The sequence below is a fragment of the Thermobia domestica genome, chromosome 3 (assembly GCF_964235325.1).
Source record: "Thermobia domestica chromosome 3, izTheDome1.hap1.1, whole genome shotgun sequence".
In the NCBI taxonomy this organism is placed as follows: domain Eukaryota; kingdom Metazoa; phylum Arthropoda; class Insecta; order Zygentoma; family Lepismatidae; genus Thermobia; species Thermobia domestica.
The window spans coordinates 31,344,355-31,369,305 of record NC_137456.1 but is presented as its reverse complement, the minus strand read 5'-3'; positions in this window follow the sequence as shown (position 1 = coordinate 31,369,305).

Below are 24,951 nucleotides of genomic sequence, written 5' to 3'. Positions count from 1 at the left end.
TTTCCTGAACTCTTAGCAGGCCCGTTCTATATATTTTCTAATTTACTTGTTACAGATTATAAAGCGTCTAACCTTACATAGACTTCTTACAACGGGCAATCCAAATGAAATCGACCAATTTCCAGCTCAAAGGTTGCTGACAAAATTTATTTATTTTTTTAACTTTTTACCTAAGATTGTAGCACATTCAATGAGTTGAAAACGGGTATTCAATTATTTTTTAGTCCCGCAGGTTTGTTTGCAGCGGCCATTTTGTGTAGATGCCTGAGCTTATTTTGAACTTTTCAGAAGATTCCGTTAAACGCTGTAGCTTTTTAGGTTTTAAAGATAATGAGTTCAAACGAAAACAATATGAAAGATAATGGAATGGACAATATTCTGTGTTCTGTGCACATTGGGACGTACTTCACAACGTAGAAAGAAAAAGCTCTGAACATTGAGGTTGGAAACCTAAAAATGGCCTTTTGGAATGTACATTTTGAACCGAGATAAATGAGACTCACCTTTAATATTTTGTCTACATAGAGACTACTAATGGACAAGATCCCAAACAAGTTTCAGATCTGAGAACCTCATACGTGATTTTTTGGAAGTTTTTAACTTTGCGAATTTTCGAAAATCATGAATTTTCGCCATCAAATATCTTAGGAGAAACACAAGTGAGAAATCTCTAATTTGCAGAAAATACTCGATACGTGTTCAGTAGCAAGAGAGTGAAATTTCGTCTCTGAGACTTGAGTAGTTTCTGACTTATACGTTGTTGCAATGAAGTGAAATTCGCGATTTTAACAACTGAACAAATAGTATATCAGGCATACAATTTATCTGTTTCATCAGAAGAAGTGCAGTCAAACAGCAAGAAATTCGAGATTTTGTAAAAGAATTATCAATACCAGATCATATCGTAGATTTGTACCTCTGACGCAAACACAAATCAGATGTTATGAATACTCATAATCAGATGAATTTACTGAATGCAGCACTTTACTACTTCCTGAACATAGCATGTTGTCGTTTGTTGTTGTTCTTCTGCACTTGATTTTGGTATCCGAAACGTGGGCAAATACAAACTTGAATAGCAGCTTGTATGAGTTACCAGATTATCAGTTCATAAGAAACGACAGAACTCAAAAAGGCGCTGACGGAGTTGGTATCTATGTGAGGGATGACGTGGATACGAAAATCCTGGCTATGGCACCACACGAATACAACTTCTGTACAGAGTACATTATCATTGAATGTAGTTTGTGGAATTTAAAAAAAAAATCTAATCTGTCCGGTGTACAGACCACCAAAAGAAAATTTTAAAAATTTCGAAGATAAAATTGTGCAATACTTGCCCTTTTATGAAAATTGTTTAGTTCTCGGTGATTTTAATTTTAACATGCTAAAGTCGAACAGTGAAACTAAATATTTTATGATGTTTTATCCGGCCTTAACCTGACAATGTGCACTGCAAATTCCACTTTCCATACTGCTACATCACGTTCACTACTCGATCTCAACTAATAATCCGTAAAAAATTGTTCACTATGGACAATTACCAATACCGGGTATATCTTACCACGATCTGGTGTTCGACTGCTACTCTATACACACTCCTAAGAGACAGTCAAAGTTTATTTCGTACATAAACTTGAATAAAATAAATGAAGCTGCCCTTTTCTTTGATGTGGCAAACATTCCTTGGCAGACAATCTACAATTCTTCGTCTATAGACGAACAACGTAATTTCTTTAATACCTCGATATTAACACTACTTGATAAGCATGCTCTACTCATTAAACACATCGTCGTTAACTAAAGAAATTCTAAATATAATGGATAAAAGCGATTCCTTTTATAGACAATACACGAAATCTCATAAAGATAAATGAGTACAAGCTGATGACTGTTTTAAAAGTACATCTTACGATATATATATACACACTTAATTGGGAAAGCCAAAATGGAATTTGCCAAAATGGAACAGCACTGGTAACTCGAAAATTTGTGAAAAAAGTTAAACATATTAGGGATCAAAGGCAGTAGGAAACAAAATATGGCTAATAATAAGTTTACTGCAGATGATCTTAATAACAATTTTTGTGACATTAAGCTTTTAAGTAATGTATGTCCTAAAATAACATATAATAAGAGTCCAGAATGAACAGAAAGCGTTTTTTCATTTGAATGTGTTAGTCCTCTAACAGTCATGAAGGCCATCAATAGTATAAAATCAAATGCTACTGGAGTTGACCAAATTACTATTGAACTTATTTTAAAAAATGCCTTTTATACTAAATCCCATCACTAATATTTTCAACTGTTCTCTTATGAGCGACACTTTTTCCATCCGCTTGGAAAACAGATAAAGTCAGAGTTCCCCAAAACAAGTAATATCACAAGTATTAATGATTTTCGGTCAGTTAGTATTTTACCCGCTCTTTCAAAGGCATTAAAATACATTGTTAGTGAGCAAATTCGAACCCATCTAATGAAATACATTTTTTTCATCCGTTTCAATCAGGCTTCAGAAAGTACCACAGTACTGCTACAGCTGTTACTTATGTCACTGACGACATTAGACTAGCAATGGATAAAAAGCAAGTGAAAGTTCTTGCTCTACTAGATTTTTCTAAAGCTTTTCAATAAATTATACATAAGATTCTCTTCCATATATTGGCGACGAAATTTAACTTCTCCAATGGTGCTGTAAATTGGGTTAAAAATTATTTACAGGGATGGATGCAATTTGTAACTTTAGCCTATACTTCTTCTGTACTACGAAATCTCACTCATGGCGTCCCTCAAGGAAGCGTCCTTGGCCCTCTCCTATTCTGTCTGTACATTAACGACCTTTCTTCTGTCTTACAATACTGCAAGTATCACCTATATGCAGATGATTTTCAAATCTATATTTCAGCTCTACCCGAAAACTTGGACAATTCAATTCAACAAGTGAATGACGATTTTCACCGCATTTACTTGTGGTCAAAAGAAAATGGGTTAACCATAAATTCACTTAAATCGAAGTGCATTTGCGTCTCCTCTAAACGACTAATACAAATGCACCATTCGAATATACCAAGAATACAGATAAGTGGAACAATTATTCCATTTTCTGAAACTGTTAAAAGTCTCGGGGTAATAATAGATCAATTTCTTGAGTGGAAACCTCATAATAACGCTGCATGTAAGAAAGCGCTCTGGTCTTTGCATTCACTCAATAGACTAAAGAAAATTCTACCCACTGAAACAAAGCTACTAATTGTAACATCTCTAGTATTTCCTCACCTTGAATATTGTGATGTAGCTCTATCAGACTTAAATGAAGATTTAGCGTACCGTTTGCAACGTATCCAAAATGCTTGTATACGGTTTGCTTATAATCTCAAACAATCAAATCATTTAGCTCCATACTACAGAAAGCTGGGCGTTTTGAAACTTGCCGATAGAAATTATTGCATCGACTCACACTTCTCTTTAAGACTTTGCAGTTTGAACAACCTTCCTTCTTATTTCAACGCTTCCAAACACTAAAAGCTCAACACGATCACAATACAAGATCAGGGGTAAATAAACTCCTTACTCTTCCCCTATATTCGTCAAAATTCTACTTGAATGCGTTCTTTGGATCCACTATCCGTGGATGGTATGACCTCTCATACAACACAAGACAATCTCAGACAATCAATTTATTTAAAAATCCGGTTGAACATACCCTCCATAAATCTATCAAGGCTTACTAACATCTGAAAAAAATGCTGATTCTTATTGTTCCTACCTTTTATTTGTTCTTTTTCTTCAGTAAATGAATGTGACTATATTATGTGCTTATTTGTTATAATCTATGTGTGCAGGTGATGTGATGCATGTGTGTATGTGTGTGTGCGTGTAATTGGGAGTGTTTTATATATTTTATACATATTTTATTATTATTATTGTATTACAAATCATGATTATTGCATGGTCAAGTGGGAGACAAGGCATGATTAGTCTTAACTTCGCCATGTAAAATAAGACTAAATAAATAAATAAAATAATGATACCGTAGCCTGTATTTAAGACGAGAAATGCTGGATTGGGAGAATTGAAGACATCAATGAGGAAAATTACGATCTTTTGTTCACATTTTCCATTCGCATGGCCCAAGAACCTCTTTTAAACTATCTATGAATGTCAAAGTGGGTGCCAATCACTAAGGTTATCCGGAAACTCACACCCACAGAATTCACAACTCCTAATGGTCCTATTTTCGATACCAGTGCCAAACTGTACACAAATTAGTCAACTGCTTCCTTCACTGATGTCTTAACAGCAGCGCTGTACGCAGAAAACAAATAACACAGGAGTTTCGTTTCTCACAAGATATGATTCACAAATTATGCATACTTTACCCATTAAACATTTCTGTCGTGTTATTTTGACTTTTGCTACGAAGTTCATATCCACGGCTCATGACGTTTCATGATATTAAGCCCCAGTGAAAGAAAAACATAACTTATAACTCGAAAACTACTCAAGTCTCAGTGATGCAATTTTACTCACTTTTTACAGCATAAGTATCGTCTACTTTGTGCAAATTTGAGATTTTTCACTTGTATCATTCTTGAGATATTTTATGGTGTAATTTCATGATTTTTGAAAATTTGCAACTTCAAAAATTTCCAAAAAATCAATTATATGTTTGTCAGATATGAAACTTGTTTGCGATATAGTTTTATGTAGACAAATTATTGAAGGTGAGTCTCATTTATTTCGTTTCAAAATGTACATTACAAAATGGCTATTTCTAGGTTTCCAACCTGAATGTTCAGAGATTTTGGTTTCGACGATCTGAAGTACGTCCCAATGTGCACGAACACAGAATGTTGGGCTTTCCATTAACTTTCATGTGGTTTTGGTTTGAGCATATTATCGTTAAAACCTATAAAGTTACAGCGTTTAACGGAATTGTCTGAAAAGTGCAAAACACTGTAATTTGCCTATACAAAATGGCAGTTACAAACAAACCTGCGCGGCTAAAGAATAAATGAATACCAGTTTTCAACTCCATAAATGTGGTACAAACTTAGATAAACAATAATAAAAAAACTATAAATTTAGTAAGCAACCATCGTTGGTCGATTTCCTTTGGATTGCCCCATAATCGATGTTTCAAATCGCGTGTCCATTTAACTTTGCTGAAGTTTAACTCCTGGTCTATAGCATCTATGAACTTTCTGAGCAAATAGTTTTCCTTTGGTTTTAGATGAGGTTGGTACCCCACCGTCAAGTTGAATCATCACGCGATTTATGATGACTGTTTCAAAATATTTTCTTGTGTCTTACTTCAGTGTGTTCCGCCACCACTTAACTGTAGGGATAGAAACGAGAGGCACCTAAGAGGTGCGGGATAACAATACCAAATTTATAGCAATAAAGCACATACTAAATGGGGGCGATTCCACCACTAATCTTAGGCGACTAGAACCATGAGCAAAATTAGACAAGGTAATGAATATGAATCTAGTGTTAAAATAATTTCAAAATAACCAATGCATTTTTCATTGAAAATTGGTAGCAATAAGGGCGTTAAGGAATAGATGGTAGAGCAAGGGAATAGCAACTAATTTTGAACAGTCTCACCCTAATTCGAAGTCGTTCCATTCTTCTCCTTTTTACTCTAGGCGTTGTCCTCGAAGTTCCAGTGACTTGCAGGTTGGGTTGTCCTGATAAAGTCCATGTTAAATACTTGTCCGACAATCAACCATGGCATTGAATGCCGGACCCCAAAGGCAGGGAGACTCCGATGTGTCTCGCGTTGTAGTTGAGATCCAAAGACCAAGCTCGTGCTCTCTCAATTGCTTTTCACCTGACTGTCCCTCTGACGTCAGAATGAGATTATGGTGACACCACAGAGTTTCCTGAGCGTGGTCGATTACCCAAAACTGACATTGACCAAGTCCATGTTTTTACACGTCGTCGACTCAACACAAAGTTCTCAAACTTGCTTCTGAGACTGCTAACGTTGACAGGTAAACGAACTAAAAAGAGACTCACCCGAGTCAAAATACTTACTTCTGTATTTATTACTTCCTTGTTGTAACATCGTGTCGTGGGTAAACGAACGAAACGGACAATGTCTTGCAGTAGACTGACTATGAGGGGCCAATGAGGTCGAACCAATTGAGAGAAGCAATTGATCTAACAAAGCAAATTAAAAGCGTCGCGTGTGAGACTGTTTGGTAAGCAAAAGGTAATAGGAAGTTGCTACCAGTGTTTATTACAAATTACAAGTACAAAGACTTCTTCAATAACAGCAAGGCAATAGTTGATTAATCTTTCAATGCAAAGTCAGATTGCGACGTACAACAGAATATTGGTGTTAATAACATCAGGCAGTGAGCTCTTGAAGGCTGCTTGGCTTCCATTGATGGCTGGTTGAATTTCCACATGAAATAAAGATGTCCTAGCTTGTCCTTACTTCATATCCCGTAACAAGTGGAAAGGAAGTATTCGGCCCAATTTCACGTTTCCAACAATAACAGTTTGTATTGGACGATAACTAGTAAGTCAGTGTTATTCTTTCACATAATACTACATGATTAAAAATGAAGTTGTTGCAAATTTCGGAGAATCGCTTTCTAAAACATCTAGCGCAATCTTTCGCAATTGGTGGTCCAAAGATCACTAAGGATACATGAAAGAAATTTAGGAAGGTTCCTATCAGTATTTATGTCCCATAATTTATTAAAGATTTAAATAACTCCGTGAACTCCCTGTGGATATTTACTATATGTTATGTCCTCATTGAATTTCTCTTTCTTCAGCAGCATTTGTATGTTGTCTGGGTGGCGCCCGGTGTATCTGTGCCAGAATGATCTTCAATATAGTTTCGGGTTTCTGGTTTCATCCCAGTTCCCGACGAGTAGGCTTTGTAGTGGACAATTATCGTGTGCGTATACTTTCTTGCCATCCTTCCTCCAGCTTTCTACGTAGACCAGTTCCTCCTTGAGTACCTAATGCTTTTGATCTGATCGTTACCCATTCAATTGCCCTCCATTGCCATGCAAGCTGTTCTTTTTCACTTGCAAACTTAAGCACAGGAAGATTGGGTTGGTCCATTAGTGCCTGTGATATAGGCAACTCAAACGTCCGTCCTGTCATCCCGGTTGCATACAGTCTAGTGGGAAGAACTAGTATTTTATCTGGCACGGTAATCGTTATGGTGCCGAAAGTATTGCATATCGTGAGACCCTATTATTTCACGTATTGCTTCACATCTAAAGATTTTGCTTAAACATTGTTCTTGTTCTGCATAGATTGGGAGCTTCTACTATATTCTAATATTTTATGAGTGTTAGTAACATATTTCCAGTTCATAATATTCAAAATGAAATATTTCAGTTTAATGTCCTACGAATATGCCCTTTAAACTAAGTGAATGCTGAGAGAATGATGCTGGAAGAATTGGTGGAATGAGAAAGTGGGAGGAAACATAATTAGCTCAAGGACATGATGTTGTCCACCGCAAAGTTACTTGCATGGGGATCGAACCAGGGACCCCATGCACCAGAGATAAGTGTTCTACACTGAGCCCTTGACCTCTTAATATTCAAAGTGATCTATTTATTGTTTCATTACACCAAGATTTTTTAAAACAAGTTTTCCTTTCGAAAATATTTTTTATCTTCGTTTCTGTATATATCAAAAGAAAGTAATATCCGTCTCAATTTATAATTTTTTCTCTTTAGAAAATTAAAGAAAATGAGTAGGTCTTGTATACTATATTTTCATCTTGGCTAATTTTTTCTAGCACTAACCATCTCTGTTGATTGAATTTAAGGTATTTCATCACATAGTTTCTTGTGCTGCGAATCCTATTTGTCATTTACAATCTTCTGCCACGACAGCCGAGAAGAGAATTTGTCTATGATGTAGAAAGGACAATTTCTAACTATTCATCTTTTCGTTTCTACTGAATAACGGAAAAGAACGAACCATGTACAAAAGAAAAGATGACGAAAACCCAGAACTTTGCTGTGTTAAAGGCAGAAAAGAAACAGTTTCCTTTTTATCTTTAAAACGATCCGTTATTTTTATTTAAAATATAGCATTTTTATTTAGCAGATAGCACAAAGTCTTATATCAACCATTTAGAGATACTGATAATACTCTGCCATTTTTAACGTACTTAAGAACATAAAGGAGGAGTTATCATTTTTAAAAAGCAAGAAAAAGGAAAAGCCAAATACATGTTCTACTTTCTTCAGGATTCTATCTTGTATCGATACTATCTTCATTTTCTTAGAAACAAAAGCCAAAAGAGAGAATTTGAATACTAATGTTCCAAAGATAAGACTCGAAATGAAACGCCTCTTGTTCTAGTAAGAGCTTTATTAACTTCAGTTCGCGTTTGTTTCCAAATCTCTCAGTTTTACTGTTTATTTAAAGGTCATAGGAATATTTTTTAAAATAATGAAGAAAGAATTAGATCCGAGATACCCATTCAATTCAAGTGAAGAAAAGTATTTTATCGTGCCTTTCATTGTAAATATGTATTCTCGTTAATAACCAGATATTCTTCTAGTATGGTAATCTGTATTTTTCATGGTTTCGTGGTAATGGCTTAGCGTGGCAAATGAAGGGATCCCTTGGCCACTTGCACTTTGGGGCAAAGTAGAACAATTATCCATCTCTGTAGGTAGAGAAGAGGGATCAGTGTTTCAAATTACTTATCAAAATATGAGTGTTTCCTACTTACATACTATAGTACATCTTGTTTCAGAAAGAAGAAACTGATTTTGGATGTTAATATTTACGGAACATGGAATGTGCCGGTTTTTAAATGAGCCTTGTTTGAATGGGCGTGGCCTATAATTTCAGAAAATCGCCGTTACATGTCCATCAATGTGTCTTCTCAGTTTGCAGTCAGTGAGAAGTAAAATGGCGTTTGTTCAACAGAACGCGTTTCTTGTGCTGTATTTTTGGAAATACTGAGTCAGTGACACCGGTCCAATATGCTTTTCGTCCACGTTTTAGCATTGATCTGCCTGCACCCCAAAACATTCGTCGTTGTTGTCGCCAATTTGAAGATATATAATGCTTGTGCAAAGTTAAGAGTCCTTGTCGACCTCACACTAACAAAACACACAAATATGCTCTTATCCACCGCAAACGTATTTGGCCGAGGTTAGAACCAGGAGCCGTACGCAATAGAGGTGAGCGCTCTACCACTAAGCTACCCTGGTCCCGGCAGTGTAAATGTGACCCTCAAAGAAACTAAAGACATTCTGTGTTATTTTTTTTAAACTTGAATGAGGAGAATGAACAATAATCAAATACAATATTTCAATGGACGAAAAAAGCATAGTAAATCGTTCGAGTTGGAACAGAACTATTAGAATTTGAAAGACACAGAACCGCTAGGGAGCAGTTTGCCAACTCAGTTTGTAATGAACAAGGGTGTCAGAACTCATGGACTTGGCGCCTACGATTACGCCCACTCTCACAAAGTGATCATCTTGAGTGAGCATACGTTCCGGATCACGATGTCAGCTCTAGTTTCAAATCAGGATATGAGCATATGGTCGAGTGTGCGTAATGTCTAAATGATGTGAGCGGTATGTCCCACTGCATGTTAGGTTGATGTCGGGTACAGGTGTGAGATCGAACCGCTTGTGATGTTAGCGTGATGTTAGTCTAATGTGAAAACTGCTGTTAATATGCCACTTAAATATTTAAATATTTACATATTTAATATGCCGCTTAGTAGAATTAGATTTTCAAGTTAACATATTTGCCTCGAAGTTGATTTTTGAACTACATACATTGCTAGTGTTAACTTGATATGCCTTAAGGTAGATTCTAGCTTACATTACAGAACAGGAGATAGAAGGACAGTTTTCTTTGCAATGTGCGTCGAAATGGTATGTACAATATTTAAAACTGACGAGTTAGAGTGGAGGGCAGGTTCAGAAGAAGGATTTGGGATACCATACGTATACAATAGAAAGAAAGTAATAATGAGATGTTTAGTTACATATTTGCATACACGTGCACACAGAAATTTCTTTAATTTAAAGTTACAGTTTTATCCTATAATATCGGAAACATATGTCCGTAATATACTATATAACGTACTATCGGTACGTCGTATAAGTGGAAATAAGTCATATCGTATGATCTATTTTGTCTTCAAAATTTGGTACCAATGGATTTAAGAAAAAATAACTCAAACTTTGCAGAAATAGACTTTTATATTAGTTATTAATGCAATACCAATTGATCATTGATTATCGATTCATATTACCCTGTATAATACATTTATAGTTTTCTTTCACTGAAATGTGTTATTTTATTTTGAATCTGTTTATGTTTTCATCACAGGACGACATATGTAAGACAAAAGCTTAGTAAACATATAAACATGTATTTGAAGCATGTAAATACATCATTATTGTCTCGATATTGCACTGGATCACAGCCCTTAACCCTTTGGGGATCTTATGGTACATTTTGTACCATACGCGTTTTTCATGGTACATTGCGTTATTTTTCTTCTATTTGAGTTTTTTCGTCCGTTTTTTTTTTGTTTTGTTTTTCAAGTCCAGAGGCATTGCAAAAGACATTACGTATGGTTTCAGACCTTCCTGCGTCCAGACATAGGAGGTGATGACGTCGTAAGTCAAATTTATTTTCTCATTTACTAAGCCTATGTTCAATATTATTTGGCGGGCTTATTTTTCCACGTAGAAGATTGAAATTTTGCACAAACATTCAGTCCACCGAGTAGTATTTACCAGATTTTTTTCAGATTTGTGTGTTGAAACAGGGGGGGAAACGAAGGGGCAAAGAGGTGAAAAAAGGGATATTTTTACCCCCAAAAATCCCGTTTTTCAGGATTTTCCCGCCGCACATACATGATGGGGACACGCCAGTCATACCGTCTGAAAGGCAGTTTCATTCTGAAGAGAATGACCGTCGAATCATTATCCTAGGGTAATTAGAGACGTCTCAGAGATTTTTTGAAAAATATACTTCTATATAGGGAAAAATGGGACATGGTCGGTATACTTTTTTTTGCGGGCTTACTTTTGCACCTAGAAGATTGAAATTGTGCACAAACATTCAGCCCACCTAGTAGTAATTATCAGATTTTTTGGGGGAAAAATCCAAAGTCCAGAGGGGGAAAAATTGAAAAAAGGGATTTTTAAACCAAAAAATCCCGTTTTTCACGATTTGCCCGCCTCATATACATGATGGAGACACGTGAGTCATACCGTCTGAAAGGCAGTTACATTCTGAAGAGAATGACGGTCGAAGTATTATTCTAGGGTAATTAGGGATGTCTCAGTGAATTTTTTTCAAAATATATTTTTGTATAGGGTAACATGGGTTATTTTCTGAATTTTTTTCTCTGGCGGGCTTATTTTTGCGCCTAGAAGATTGAAATTGTGCACAAACATTCAGTCCACCGAGTAGTATTGAGCAGATTTTTTAGATTTCTGCGTTAAAACAGGGGGGTCCAGAGGGGTTAAAAGTTGAAAAAAGGGAAATTTAGACCAAAAAATCCTTTTTTTTTTGAAGATTTCCCGCCTTAGATATATGATGGAGACATGTGAATGGTACCGCCTGAAAGGCAGTTCTATTCAGAAGAGAGTATGGGCGACACATTACCCTAGGGTAATTAGGGATGTCCCAGGATTTTTTTCCCTGAGATCATAGTGTTTTGTGGTAATTTGGGGCATTGTGGGAATTATTGATAAAATTTCTCCCGCCCTTACTATTCAAGATAGAAACTTGAAATTTGGCACACACATTCAGCATACCAGGTACGATTTATCAGATTTTTTTTGGATGGCTACGTTCACACAGGGGGGCCAGGGGGGCCAAAGTTTGAGAAAAAAATTTCCCTCCGAAATTTTCACTTTGACATTTTTTCCCGCTTCTGGTATATGGTATGAGCATGCAAGTGGTACCATTTGAAAGCCAGCTCTATTCTAAAGAGAATGAGATGTTAGCCATGATCCTAGGATAAATAGTGACGATGCAGTAGCTGCTTGACTGAAAGTCTAAAAGATTCGGAAAAGATCCCCAAAGGGTTAACAATCAAACTCTTCTAAAACATAATGAATATTCTATTTACGTTATTTAGGCTCACGTTTCCGCCATGTGTCAGTTCAGGTACTTCGTATGAAACACCTTTCTAGCCATTATGATAATAATTTTGGCGTTTAAGAAATATAATAGCTCTGAACAGTGTAGAAAAGTGCTCTTGGTGGTGAAGAATGGGAGGGAATATTCTTGCATCATCGTTTATGTACACACCAACTGCACGTTCTGTCCTTCATAACCTCGTTGTATAAAACCGCTAAACTAAAAAAAAACTCCCTTTGAGGAAATTCGGTTATTCTCTTTCTCATAAACAACTTAGAATGCAATATTAATTTTTTTTAACCTAAACTTGCTGACTTCAGTATTTTGCTTCCTCTTAAACGTAGTTGACGGAAAAACTAAATGTTGCGAAATTTTATTTGTTTCGATTAGTATTCAGGAGAGAAATGACAATTAAAACTTAATGACACAGAAAAACACATTTAATTTATTAAACGGAAATGAAAACTTAGAAAACTGTGAACATCTTTATTCCTCATTGTCAATAGAGGATGTAGCTGCCACCTATGTGACTACAATATAATGAAAATACATAGTCACCAAAGCGATTAACTTTTTTCAAATCACCGCTTTTTTTAATTGAAATATTGCACTTTCACCTTATTCTCATATTGCACTATTCACTGAAATATTGTACTGTTTTTTATTGAGATATACTACTTTCACATTCTCCTACTTTAATTGCTTGAGATTCACGGTTTTGACATCATTACCTTATGAATGGTATCACACATATGCTTTCCAAAATGCAAAATTTTGGGAAATGTCCCAAAACCTTCTTCAGAAAAGGTATTAAAAGAGCAATTGTGTTCCATGGTTGTGGCTCGAGGCACTGGAACAAATCCCGTGGGGATGAGGGGCACATGTCCCCTCCAATCTTGGAACTGGGGGGACTGTCCCCCCAATAATCCGAATTGGAATGTGCTTTATTGGGGGGAGGAAAAATGTGGTGATTTGTGTCCGATTGTCACAAAGGAAAGTGAGATGAAATTGATGTCCCTCCCGAATAAGCCTCAAATCTGCCCGCGTCCTAATGTTGAAGACAGCTCTGCTCCCTGATCCTCCACAGGATTGTTTTTTAACTTCACAAATATTTTGAGCATCGCTTACCAAAAAAATGTCTTATCTGACTTGTCCCCTCGAACGTTGAAGACAGATTTGCGCTCCTGGCTCTATTATCAGGTTTCTGTATGAAAGGTACTCCAAAAATTTTGTGTTGTAATCTATGTATTTATCAAAATTTATTGACGTACTACATTGACAGATGCAGCAGTAAAGTGTGAAGGAGGGCGGTTAGTAAGTCTAAGCTACGAATGAAGAATGCCGACCACAAAGAAAAAAAGCTAAAAGAAGAAGAAAAATATGTAACATTGTGAAAGAGTAGAAAAGGTGATATGTTCTCATATTTATGTTAGTCCCAGATAAATAGTAATGCTGGATAAAAAATATCCTTTGCTTAAAGTGTAAACTACAGGGTGAGTCATAAGTCTCCATACTAATGATGATAATACTACACTATAGTTATATAATAACGTTATACTCCACATCTTTCTTTTGCATGTCGAAACAAAATGGCAGGCGCTCTAACCAATTCCGACGAACATTAGTCTATGTTGCACCTTCACTTTGGTTCAACTACTTCGAAAATAAAAAATAAAAATTAGTTATCTTGTATGGAGACTTATTACCTGGAAAATAAGTAAAACATAAACATCAGTCATCTTGTATGGAAACTTACTAACTGGAATATGAAAAGTAAAAATTAGTTATCTTGTATGGAGACTTATTACCTGGAAAATAAGTAAAACATAAACATCGGTCATCTTGTATGGAAACTTACTAACTGGAATATGAAAAGTAAAAATTAGTCATCTTGTATGGAGACTTATTACCTGGAAAATAAGTAAAATATAAACGTCATCTTGTATGGAAACTTACTACCTGGAATATGAAAAATAAACATTAGTCATCTTGTATGGAGACTTATGACTCACCCTGTATATACAACACGGTCCGTACTAACGCAGCTGGAGAGCGCTCACATCTGACGCGTGGATCTCTGACCAATCCTAGCTTCCGCCAAGTAGGAAATATGTTTGTGAGTTTTCTCGTGGCTCTCCCCTTTCTCCTCACTTTCTCCATTCCACCATTATTATTTATTTTGCTATTACCGTCACCCTCTGACTCGGTACTTAACCGTGAGGAGTTAAAAAGAATGCTATTTGTGATGCCAAAGACTTGATTCAAAATCAATCTTCAACGATAATTTTGGATGCTATTAATATTGTACAGCGTAATATGCATATCGATTAAAACTATAGAGACATTTATATTACAGTGAGACATATTTCTTCGTAGTAATAGCATTCTCATAACTTATACATTCTATTTTGTCGGTGTGAACCGATCTTTAATTGTGGATTCCCAAAATGGCCTCTTGCTTAGAGTTGAGTTGAGTTGGTTTTAAGTTTAGCGTTCCTTTTAGCAACGAGGCTATATGAGACAGGAGCTACTGATTATTGTGGAATGCGAACCACATGAGCTCGCGCCAGGAATCGAACCCAGGTCTGCACGGCAAAGACGCGTACACTAACCGCTTAACCACGAAGGAGCTCACTTCTTGCTTAGAGTTGCTATTGGTAACTGTCAAGTTGTCAACTAACTGCTGTGGGAGTAAATTTTATTTGAGGATAACTTTGTCTTAAAATGAAAACTCTTATATACATGTTAATGATGTGAGCTTCTCTGTATCCTTTTGAATTATTGTCATTAGCTATAGTGATGAAATTTCTGTAAGGTAAGCAGTTGCAAACTTGATCCTATACGAAATATTTCACTGACTTCTTCTGTGCATTATTACCACATGAAGGATGCGAAATTACGGTAGTCAAAGTGTGTGTGTGTGTGTGTGTGCGTGTGTGTGTGTGTGTGTGTGTGTGTGTTTGGCAGCTGGCTGGGGAGATAGGAGCTTAAAATAAGAATATGCTTTGCACTGCGATGTTTCGTCATAGAGAGTTTACATATTTCGTTACCCATAATTATTAAACTATGAATGTTTAGGAATGCTACTAACCATTTGTTTACCAATGTACTACAAACGTAAAACATGATAATTAAGTATAAATCACTACTATAATACATTTCTAAACTTGCGGTAAAATTATTCATTTCCCAATACCAACTTAGTAAGATAGTTCTGTTGGAATTTATTTCAAGACCTTCTCAAGATTTTGCTTAAGCTCAGACACAAGCACTTCGAGAATAAAGAGGTTAGGTGCTCTACTTGAACAAGCTCCTAACTCACTCTGTCAAAAATTGGTTTTAAAAATCATCATTTACTAATATCAGTTCATATTTACACGCATTTTCTTTAAGAAGGTCTAGACTAAAAGACTACTGCAGAAATCTATGTTCTGCTATTTACAATCTATACAAAAATAAATAATGTAATAATTCCGTTTTAGAGGTTGACAGAAAATTTTCTATTTTACTATTCCATATCATTTAATGCAAGTCGACATAAAGCAAAACTAAAAAAGTATTCCAGAATTAAATGATAATTTGCTTGTGTCATCTGTGAACAACTGTGAAATAGATTTTCATGCATCTTGAGCAGGGTGGAGCAAAACATTGCCTTTAGTTATATATTATTATATATTTAAAAGATTGATTCATATATTTAAAATGAATCTTATTCCCTGCAGGAACAGTGCAACACCTTATAAAATTGTAAAGTATGTAAGATTTTATGAGAATTTAAACTCAGTTCATTGCAATAATATTGAATTATAATCTGTATTTAGAAATTATGCACATCTATGAAATTTATTTTAAAAATATGCTGCTCTTGTCTGGTTTCCAGATCAATCCAGAACTCACCATGAAAAGGTGGCTGCTTATCTAGTTCTAACTACATACCCATCCGAATCATTTTGACTGTGGACACTATTGCCTTACAACAAGCTTTTGTTTCGAAAGTCGGCATAATTAAATTATCCAAAATTCTTGCTCTGATAAATCCATCTCAAGCTCAGACATCACACAGTTTTGAAGAAGCCTATGCTGACAGAAATTTAACACACATTTCAACTGCTTGGATATGAGATGGAAAGTTGGAAAGAAGTGGAAGGAAAGAAAATCTTTCCCTAATACATTTCTTTAGACCATTCTCCGACAGATGAAGTGTCAAGGACAGTTTTCTGATGTTCCTTGATATGTGGTATTGTTTTCGCAATATTAATTTCTGCCCTCTCTAAGAAATCAAGCTTGTTCCTTACTACGGACTACGCAATTTTTTACCCTTACTACGGGCTAGATTTGAATGGCCAAAATGTCATATGGTGTACTTAACAGTTTGATCAAGATTGAAAAATATTCTTTCACAGAAACTAGACACAACGAAGTTAATGTGGTAAAGAGATCTACGCAGAACAATGTTATTTGCTAGATATATAGTCATTTACAATTGCAGTATTATTAAGAAAGCTGTTGGACCATTGGAGTTTAAACTGGTCTTTCAGTACGTAGTGACAGCAAAAGTAGACTTGCCGTTTTGTTGTAAAGTACACTTTATTATTCCAATTTAGAAAAGCAACTACGGCGTCGGAAACCTCCACCCTTCGTCTCTAAGCAGTGTAGGCTTTGTTTATTAGGTGATAGCAGTTGAGTTACGATGCCTGAACGAGGACGACGTGATTATGATACTGCCCGAAGACAAGAATATTTTTCTTGAAGGGCAATGGGTAATTGTGAAACTCTTCAGTGCGGCTGTACGTAAGGAAGTCGATATTCATACCGAATTGGAGCGTGTGTGTAGTGATAGTGTTCTTGGAGAAACACTGTTAGGAAGATGATTCCTAAGAGAACGAGTATGAAGGACGGTCAGATGTGTGGGCGTGTACAAACAGCATCAACTGACTGCAACATTCCACGTTTGAAAATTTCATCATGGAAGATAGATGCGTCACCATGCAGGAGATTTGTGAAACACTAGGACTAACAATGAGATAGTAAAATTAATAATAAGAAACGAACTGGGCAAGAAAAGTTTCTTCTAAATGACATAAAGCGGCAACCATTCGGTAGAGTGCTGCAAATTTGACAAATTTTAGAAGAGAGGGATGCAATTTGTTGGAAAGTGGAATGGATAAATCACAGATTTCATTATTCAACCAAGAAATAAAAAAGGCAGTCAATGTAATGAAAGCATACTGATTGGAAATTAGAATAAAACGGCACATACGGTTAGTGTGCATCTCACATTGCGTATGAATGTATATACTACCCACCCCTCCAAAAAATCGTCAAGTGGCTTCTAATGAAAAGGTACTCTAAGCTGTCTTCTGTTATTTCAAGAACCTAATATTGTCCAGCTCTGTTCTGAAAGGTCATGCAATTACGAGGGATTATTTCCTTACACTTTTGGATACAGGTTTTCTTTTGCCAAAATTGAGCGAGAAAGAATAAAAATGACACATGATAATTTCGTCCTTTACCTGAAGAATGCACCATAAGACCGTGCTAATGTTGTGAGTTCATTCTTTGCTGACTACGTTATTGAACATTTGCCACATCCATCCTACTTATCAGATTTATATCTGAGTAATTTGGGTTGTTCCGAAACCTCATATATCGTCTTCAGGGACACCACTTAGCCAGTAGATTTCCCCAGAAAGTTCTATTTTTTCAATATCTGAAACAGACCCCCAAAAATGACTATGCAACGTGCTACACAAAATGAACAGAGAACTCACAACCGTGTATCAATATAATGGAAGAGTAATTTTAGAAATAGACACAAGTTAGTTCCCTGTGTTTCCTTGTTATTGGAAATTAGTATAAAACGGCACATAAATTTAGTGCGCATCTGACATAGCGTTTAAATATGTATTTTTGAAAGTATGTGCGAACGCGGATGTCCACATCACTGTAGGTTTCAGCGAATATATTTTTTGCTTTTCTGCGAATGGTACGTAAAAATATGGATTTTTGTAAAAGACTGTTCTTTTAAACGCTATTAATTATTTACATCTTCTAATGAATAGATGTTAGAATGAAATTGAATTTCGTTAACCATTTTATCTTTACCTCTGTTTTTAATCTTATAAGAATCATGTCTAAGTGCATAGTCAATATCAAGTTTGTATAATCACTACGAAGTGTTAATCTGGTTTTATCTTAGTTTGTGTGAAATTGGTTATTTTTCATTCTAGATGGACGTTTATCTCCACTTTGCCTGTTCGTTATTAGCAGAGACATTTGCAGTATTTCCTCTGAACTTAACAGTTGTATCCCTTAATACTAGGTTCAATTTTTTTAGCACAATTTGTACATTTCAGGGAATCTTAAGTAAATGCATGGTTAATCTAGCGTAGTATATTTATTAAGGAACGAGGTTGTGGCTACGATTTGGGTAGGATTTTATTGATATTAGCGTATATCGTAGTATTTACAAAACTATAAATGGTATATTATAGTAGAAACTCTTTTTAAAATTGTAGTTGTCATAGAAGAAACGCATTTTGTATACTTGATATCTCAATATTTGCTGATGTGAATCATGGTATTGCGGATACGGGTGCGTGCATGGATAGAAAAATTCCAGATAAGGTACTAGTGAAGATGTATTTTTTATACCTTTCCTGACCTCTATGTACGCATGTGTTACTTAATGTTAATAATGTTACAATATTTCATTTGGAAGTTAATACTTATAACCAGGGGTGGCGATTAGGGGCAAGAGGGAGCAGTTGTCCCCCCACTATTTTTAAGTGACCCTTTAATGTAAATAGTTTCATTTGGAAAAGTAACGTTTTTGTACGTATTACTGGTTCATAGAAAAAAATGATGCCATAGAAAATTTGCCATTGGGTGAGTACTTATTGCCCGTGGAGTTATGCTTTGTATGGAGTGTTGTACTGTATGGGACAGGAACATCAACATTACGTAAAAATGGTTAACAACGACTGGAAACTTTCGAAATATGGAGAAGAATGCAGAAGATTAACTGTGCCAAGCAGAAAACGAATGAGAGGGTATTAAAAGTGGTTGGAGAGAAACGAACAATTTAATATATTATTAAGAAGAGGAAGAAAAACTGGTTGGGAGACTGGCTAAGAAGGAACTATATCATGAGGGGCGTGCTAGAGGGAATGATGGCAGGAAGAGTGGGAGGGGGAGAGGGAGAAGGAGATAACAATTAATGGACGATGTTAAGGAAGAAAAATCATATGTGAAGATTAAGTTAACGGAAAACCTCCAGCAATAAAGCTTCGCAGTGGCGGCAAGAGAATTGGCAATGATGGCAGAGCACCTATCATGATGACGATTATGTAAAGTAGAAGTAGCTTTTTGTCTGCCTGTTTTATTGTTATATAATTGTTTAGAGAATCAATAAATTTGCATTTCTTAATGTCCATATAACATCTATAACTCCTCAGTACCGATCTCCCGGCATGATCGTTACCCCCACTTCTTTACATGTCTCCAACCTACCAATGTGGCATTGGTATCCACTTCTATACATACATTCGACCTATCTACGTGAAGTTCGCATCCTCGTCTTCACATGATTCCAACCAAAGTACGTGGTTGTAGCATTCCCTTCTTCACATGTTTCCGAGCTAGCTAACTGGTTGTGACTTATTTTTCTTCACATACTTCCTCTATACAATAACTATCTCGTAGTGGTCTTTGCGTTTGCTTGACCTAGCGTAACTTCGAAATTGTTTAAGTTATTCCGGTCGGAGCTTTTTCCTGTAAATAGGATGATTTGGAAATGTGACCCAATGCTACAAATTTTAACAATTCTTCGATACGTCCGATACAAAGAAGATACGATTGCTTTCATTGAAAGCTTTACATCCTTATGTACAACGCTACATTGTTTGTAACAATAAGATCTTAACCGAAACCAGACTTTAAACTATCAGCACGGTCATATATATTTCAAGTTACTTCTTACGTCACTTGAAAATACATTACATTGCTTAGTGATACGAATGACCACTCATTCTCCTTGGCGTATTTGTGTGAGATAGTTTTAACTGTATTTTAATGCGAGATTGGTGTTTAGATACGAATATTCAATAAAAAAAAATAACAGGGTACTTTAAGAATACGACATGGAAAATAAATTAAGAAAAAGAGACTAAAATGTCTAGAAGAACAAAAGAGAAAGCGTTTGGTTAGATCTTTAAGAAAAAAAATATAAATTTCATTGTTTTTATCTTAACATAATGTTCTGCTTCTGTACCTGCTCTGGTTTTACAAAGTGTTAATTTAGCCTCAAGTAGGATTTAATCTGAAGTAGAAAAGGCCATAACCAGCGAAAGGAAATCATTTGAATGAAAGGTTCTACGTGTTCCTATCGAACTCACCATTAACTTCATGTTCTCTATCTGTAAACTATCTACCATGTGCTTGTGAACTTCCTGCATTCTACCTGATAATATCCTCTAAGCAGCGAAAAGTTCCCAAAAATAGTACATTAAAAACAGAAGTATTTTTCTTGACGGATGCATCTCATTTCTTAGATGACCCTCAGATTAGTCAAGCCACGTGCTGGTTACATAATGGAGGAAATTGGGACAGTAGGAAATTCTATTTCGTTTATCCATTTTTTAAATAAAGAAAAAAATTTTACATAATTTATCGTCGTAGGCGAAGAGAGCATTTAGGAAGCAGAAAATAAAAAAATATAATCAAATATGCTTGTATACTATATAACGACCTATGGGTGAGCACACGCAGAAATAAGTTATTTCGAATAGTCTATTTTGTCTTCAACATTTGGTTCGAGTGCGTTTAAGAAAAAGAAAAGTTAACGCAATCTTTCCAGAAATAATCTTTCACATTAGTTACTGACGAGATATCGATTTATCATTGATTACAGATTCATATAATAGTATTTGATACATATAATAGGGACAGTCAAAGTAAATTAGGCTCATTATATAGGCTCACGGTATGCTTATGTTTGTATCTATAAATTTGAATAGAAAGTATCTGAAGTTGCTAATTCAATCTGTAATGGGTTCTGGTGCATTTTTATGAAATATATATATTTAATACCTTTCTAGCCATTCTGACAATTTGAGCTTTTAAGAAATAAGGTAGACGTGGACAATGTAATCCATCACTGTTGGAGGTGAGATATGTGTGGCAGGGAATGGGAGGAGATAATCTTGCATGATAGTTTATGTACACGTCAACTGTACGTTCTGCCCTTCATAACATCGTTCTTGGATAAAAACGCAAAATATGAGAGAGAACCAACTCCCTTATGGCATTATCTCTGTTCGTAATTTCCTCACTTCGGTTTTACTATTTTTACTTCCTCTTAATTGTAGCTAAGGGAACAATTAAATATTACGAAAATTTGTTTGTTTCGTTTAATATTCATGAAACATATGGCAATTACAACTTAATGAATTAGAAAATACCTTTTGTATATTAACAAAATTGAAAACTTAGGAAACTGTAAACACATTTATTTCTCGAAGTCAACATAGGATGCAGCTACCATCTATATGGCTACAATATGATTTAAATATAAATAGATAGCCGTTTGATTAACTTTTTCATATGACAGATTTTTTTCTTTTTATTCAAATTTTGGACTTTAACATTATTCTACTTTAGTAACTTCATAATTTTGACATCATAAGCTTTTGAATGGTATCAAGATATGCCTCCCGAATACAAATTTCGGGAATATGTCCCGAAATCTTCAAAAGTGGTATTTAAAAACACTTGAATTCTCTGGTTGGTGCACTATGATCAGGGTCTGTGTCAAAGATACTCCAAAACATTCTGAGTGTTGTAGTCTGAATATTTACCAAAATTCGTTAAAGTACAGTCAGTGACGGATGCAGAAGGAGAGCGTGGAATAGGGTAGTATAAAGAATGATGACCAATAAAAGAAGGAAAAAGAAAGGAGTGATAGAAAATATAATATTTTCAGGGAGTAGGAAAGATAATACGGTTTCGTATTTATGTTTCAGATTTCGTTTGAGTAGAGGTGGGAAAGACTCTCTCATTAAGTAGAATTTCTTGGTTTTCGTAACTATCTATATTATCTTAATATTTATTTTCTAAACTGTAAACTATATTCATAAGTATATTTCTAACTCCTCTCCCCTCTAAACAGGGTTTGCCCAGGTAGTCCCAGCCAGAAAAAAACACCGTTTTTTTTCGGGCTGGACCCACCTGAGAAAACCCACCTGCGGTTTTGACCTTTTTGTTAGTATATTTTTGGTACAATTAAGGTGATCACATTTAAAGTGATTTTTATCAGATCTTGGACTTTCCTTGGGTGAATTAGATGCCTTCATGTTAAAGTATACAACAGCATTCAACGTTAGACCTATATAAAGTTCTGAATGCACTGAACGGATTTTTTTAAAAAAAGCATACTTTAGCTTGAGATAAATATAGAACAAATTAATGCATGGGTTGTGTTTATGGACTACTTGAAGTAAAATATGCAATTTTATATTTTAGAAAATACTTTCCGTGAATAGTGTGCTCGTCGACTCGGTGACGTAGGGGGACGTTATCCCCCATACATTTGACGAGTTTAAAGCCATAGGTACCTGTACCAGCAGTAAATATGTAAATATATTTGTATTATTTCATACATTTGATGGTAACACAAGTATTTTTTGTTTTCCAACTTTGTTTTCCAACAACAGTAGAGTAGTTCCGTCATTAGTTGCTACTCTTTAAATAAGCATTCTGTAGAACCAACACCAGCAATAGCGTAAAAATTCTTGTCAGATTTGAGAATCTTAATGTTCGAAGACTACAGGGTCGTATCCAGAAGTAGTAGGACTGATTTTTTTTTTAATTTTTGAACATTTTGGTACATCGACTTAATACTCTTCAAAATAGGCCCCTTGAGAATTCACATACTTCTGGTAGCGAGCCTTCCATGTCGCGAAGGCCATCTCCAAGTCGTCCTCCGGGATACCGTTCAGCGCCCTCGTCGTCGCCGCTTGGACCACTTCCACCGAGTCAAAACGATGCCCCTTGAGCTGCCTGTTGATACGGGGGAACAGGAAGAAGTCTGGCGGTGCCACATCAGGGCTGTAGGGGAGGTGAGGCAACGTGCAAACGAGGAATTTGGTCAGGAGATCCCTCACAATCAACGCTCCGTGGCACGGCGCGTTGTCATGGTGGAGCTTCCATTTCCCCACCAGGTCTGTTCGCACGCGTGTGATCCGATTTCGCTACCGTGTGAGTACTTCCACGTAAAATCTTGCATTTACACTGTGTCTAGGAGGTACAAACTTCTTATGGACAATGCCACGACGGTCAAAAAATGCAATTAACATCGATTTCGACATTCTGGCCTTCTTTTTACGGGGTGATTGTGCGGCTCATGGTATCCTCCTTGTAGGCCTGCGTAAGCATGTCCTTGGTTTCGGTCGCTGATTTTCCCAGTTTGACGCAAAACTTGATGGCGTACCGCTGCTCCAAATTTCGCTCCGTCGCAATTGAAGACGAGGCGTCACAACAGGAGGTCACTAACACAGTGGTCCACACTCAACTAACACACGCAGGCGACTGCCGCCGGTGGGCACCTATTCCCAAGCCTCCCCTCCATAACATCCAGCCTTGCAGCCCCCCTACATTGCTCCGCGCTCGCGGGAAAGAAATCAGTCCTACTACTTCTGGATACGACCCTGTATGTAACTCTTATATTTCAAGTGCTGAATTGAAACTTATGTACTAGTGGAAGTGTCGATGTACAGTAAAGAAAGTTACATTTTCGTGGAAAACATGTCGTTAATGAAGTGCAATTCCCGCAATTGAATGCACAAATCATCGGAAGTGAATACTTCAATAATAAAACTATTTATTTTAGGGCTGAAAGATATTTAATTTCATTTAAGGCAGTTTGAAACACTTACTTTGTAAAATGTGAATTATCTCTTTGTTAATTGTTTCAAATTCATTTTCAAGGAAGAACCGCTTGCTTGTGCTAGGAAAATTCCAGTAATTGAACGCGCAAAGTATCGGAAGTGAACTTCAAATACAAAACCATTTATTTTACGCTGTAAAATATTTGCCATGAATATCTTTGTTTTAAATTAATATATTTGGTATTCATATTTGGCGAATGTACTAAGGCTCCCGGGATGACTTGATCTACACTTGTTCGTTTGTCTGCCTGTACCACACGCACATTACAAGGTACAACTTTCGGTCTTAAATTTTCAGGGTACAAGCACGAGACAGACTAAATTTCCTTTATAAATTTTGGCGGCATACCAGCGTAAAATTTCAAAATGGCGGCAATTGTTTTTAAATAGCTTGTATCCACACAAGGCGCAATTTTGGGTCTTTTAAATAGAAATTTTCAGAGTAGAAGCACGAGACACAATAAATTAGCTGTATATATATTTTGGCGGCCATTCGAAGTAAAATTTCAAAATGGCGGCCATTTATCAACTAGAGGGTATCCATGCTGCAGGGTGCAATTTTCGGACTTTTAAGTTTAAATTTTGAGGATAGAAGCAAGACGTTCTAAATTAGCCGCGTAGATTTTCTCGGCGATTCAATGTAAAATTTCAAAATGGCGGACATTGTTTCCAAAACAGTATTGAACAGAATATTGTTGCAAGTTGCAACAATGACAATCTTGAAATATAAATCAAATTTGAACACTTTTACCCCAAAGACATTGAAATATTTCGAAAAAAAACAATTAAACCCGAAAATACCCGAAAAACCAACATGGGCCCAGGTGGGTAGGGCTTTTTCAAAAATACTCGGCTTTTTCAAACCCTGCTTCTAAAGCCTCAA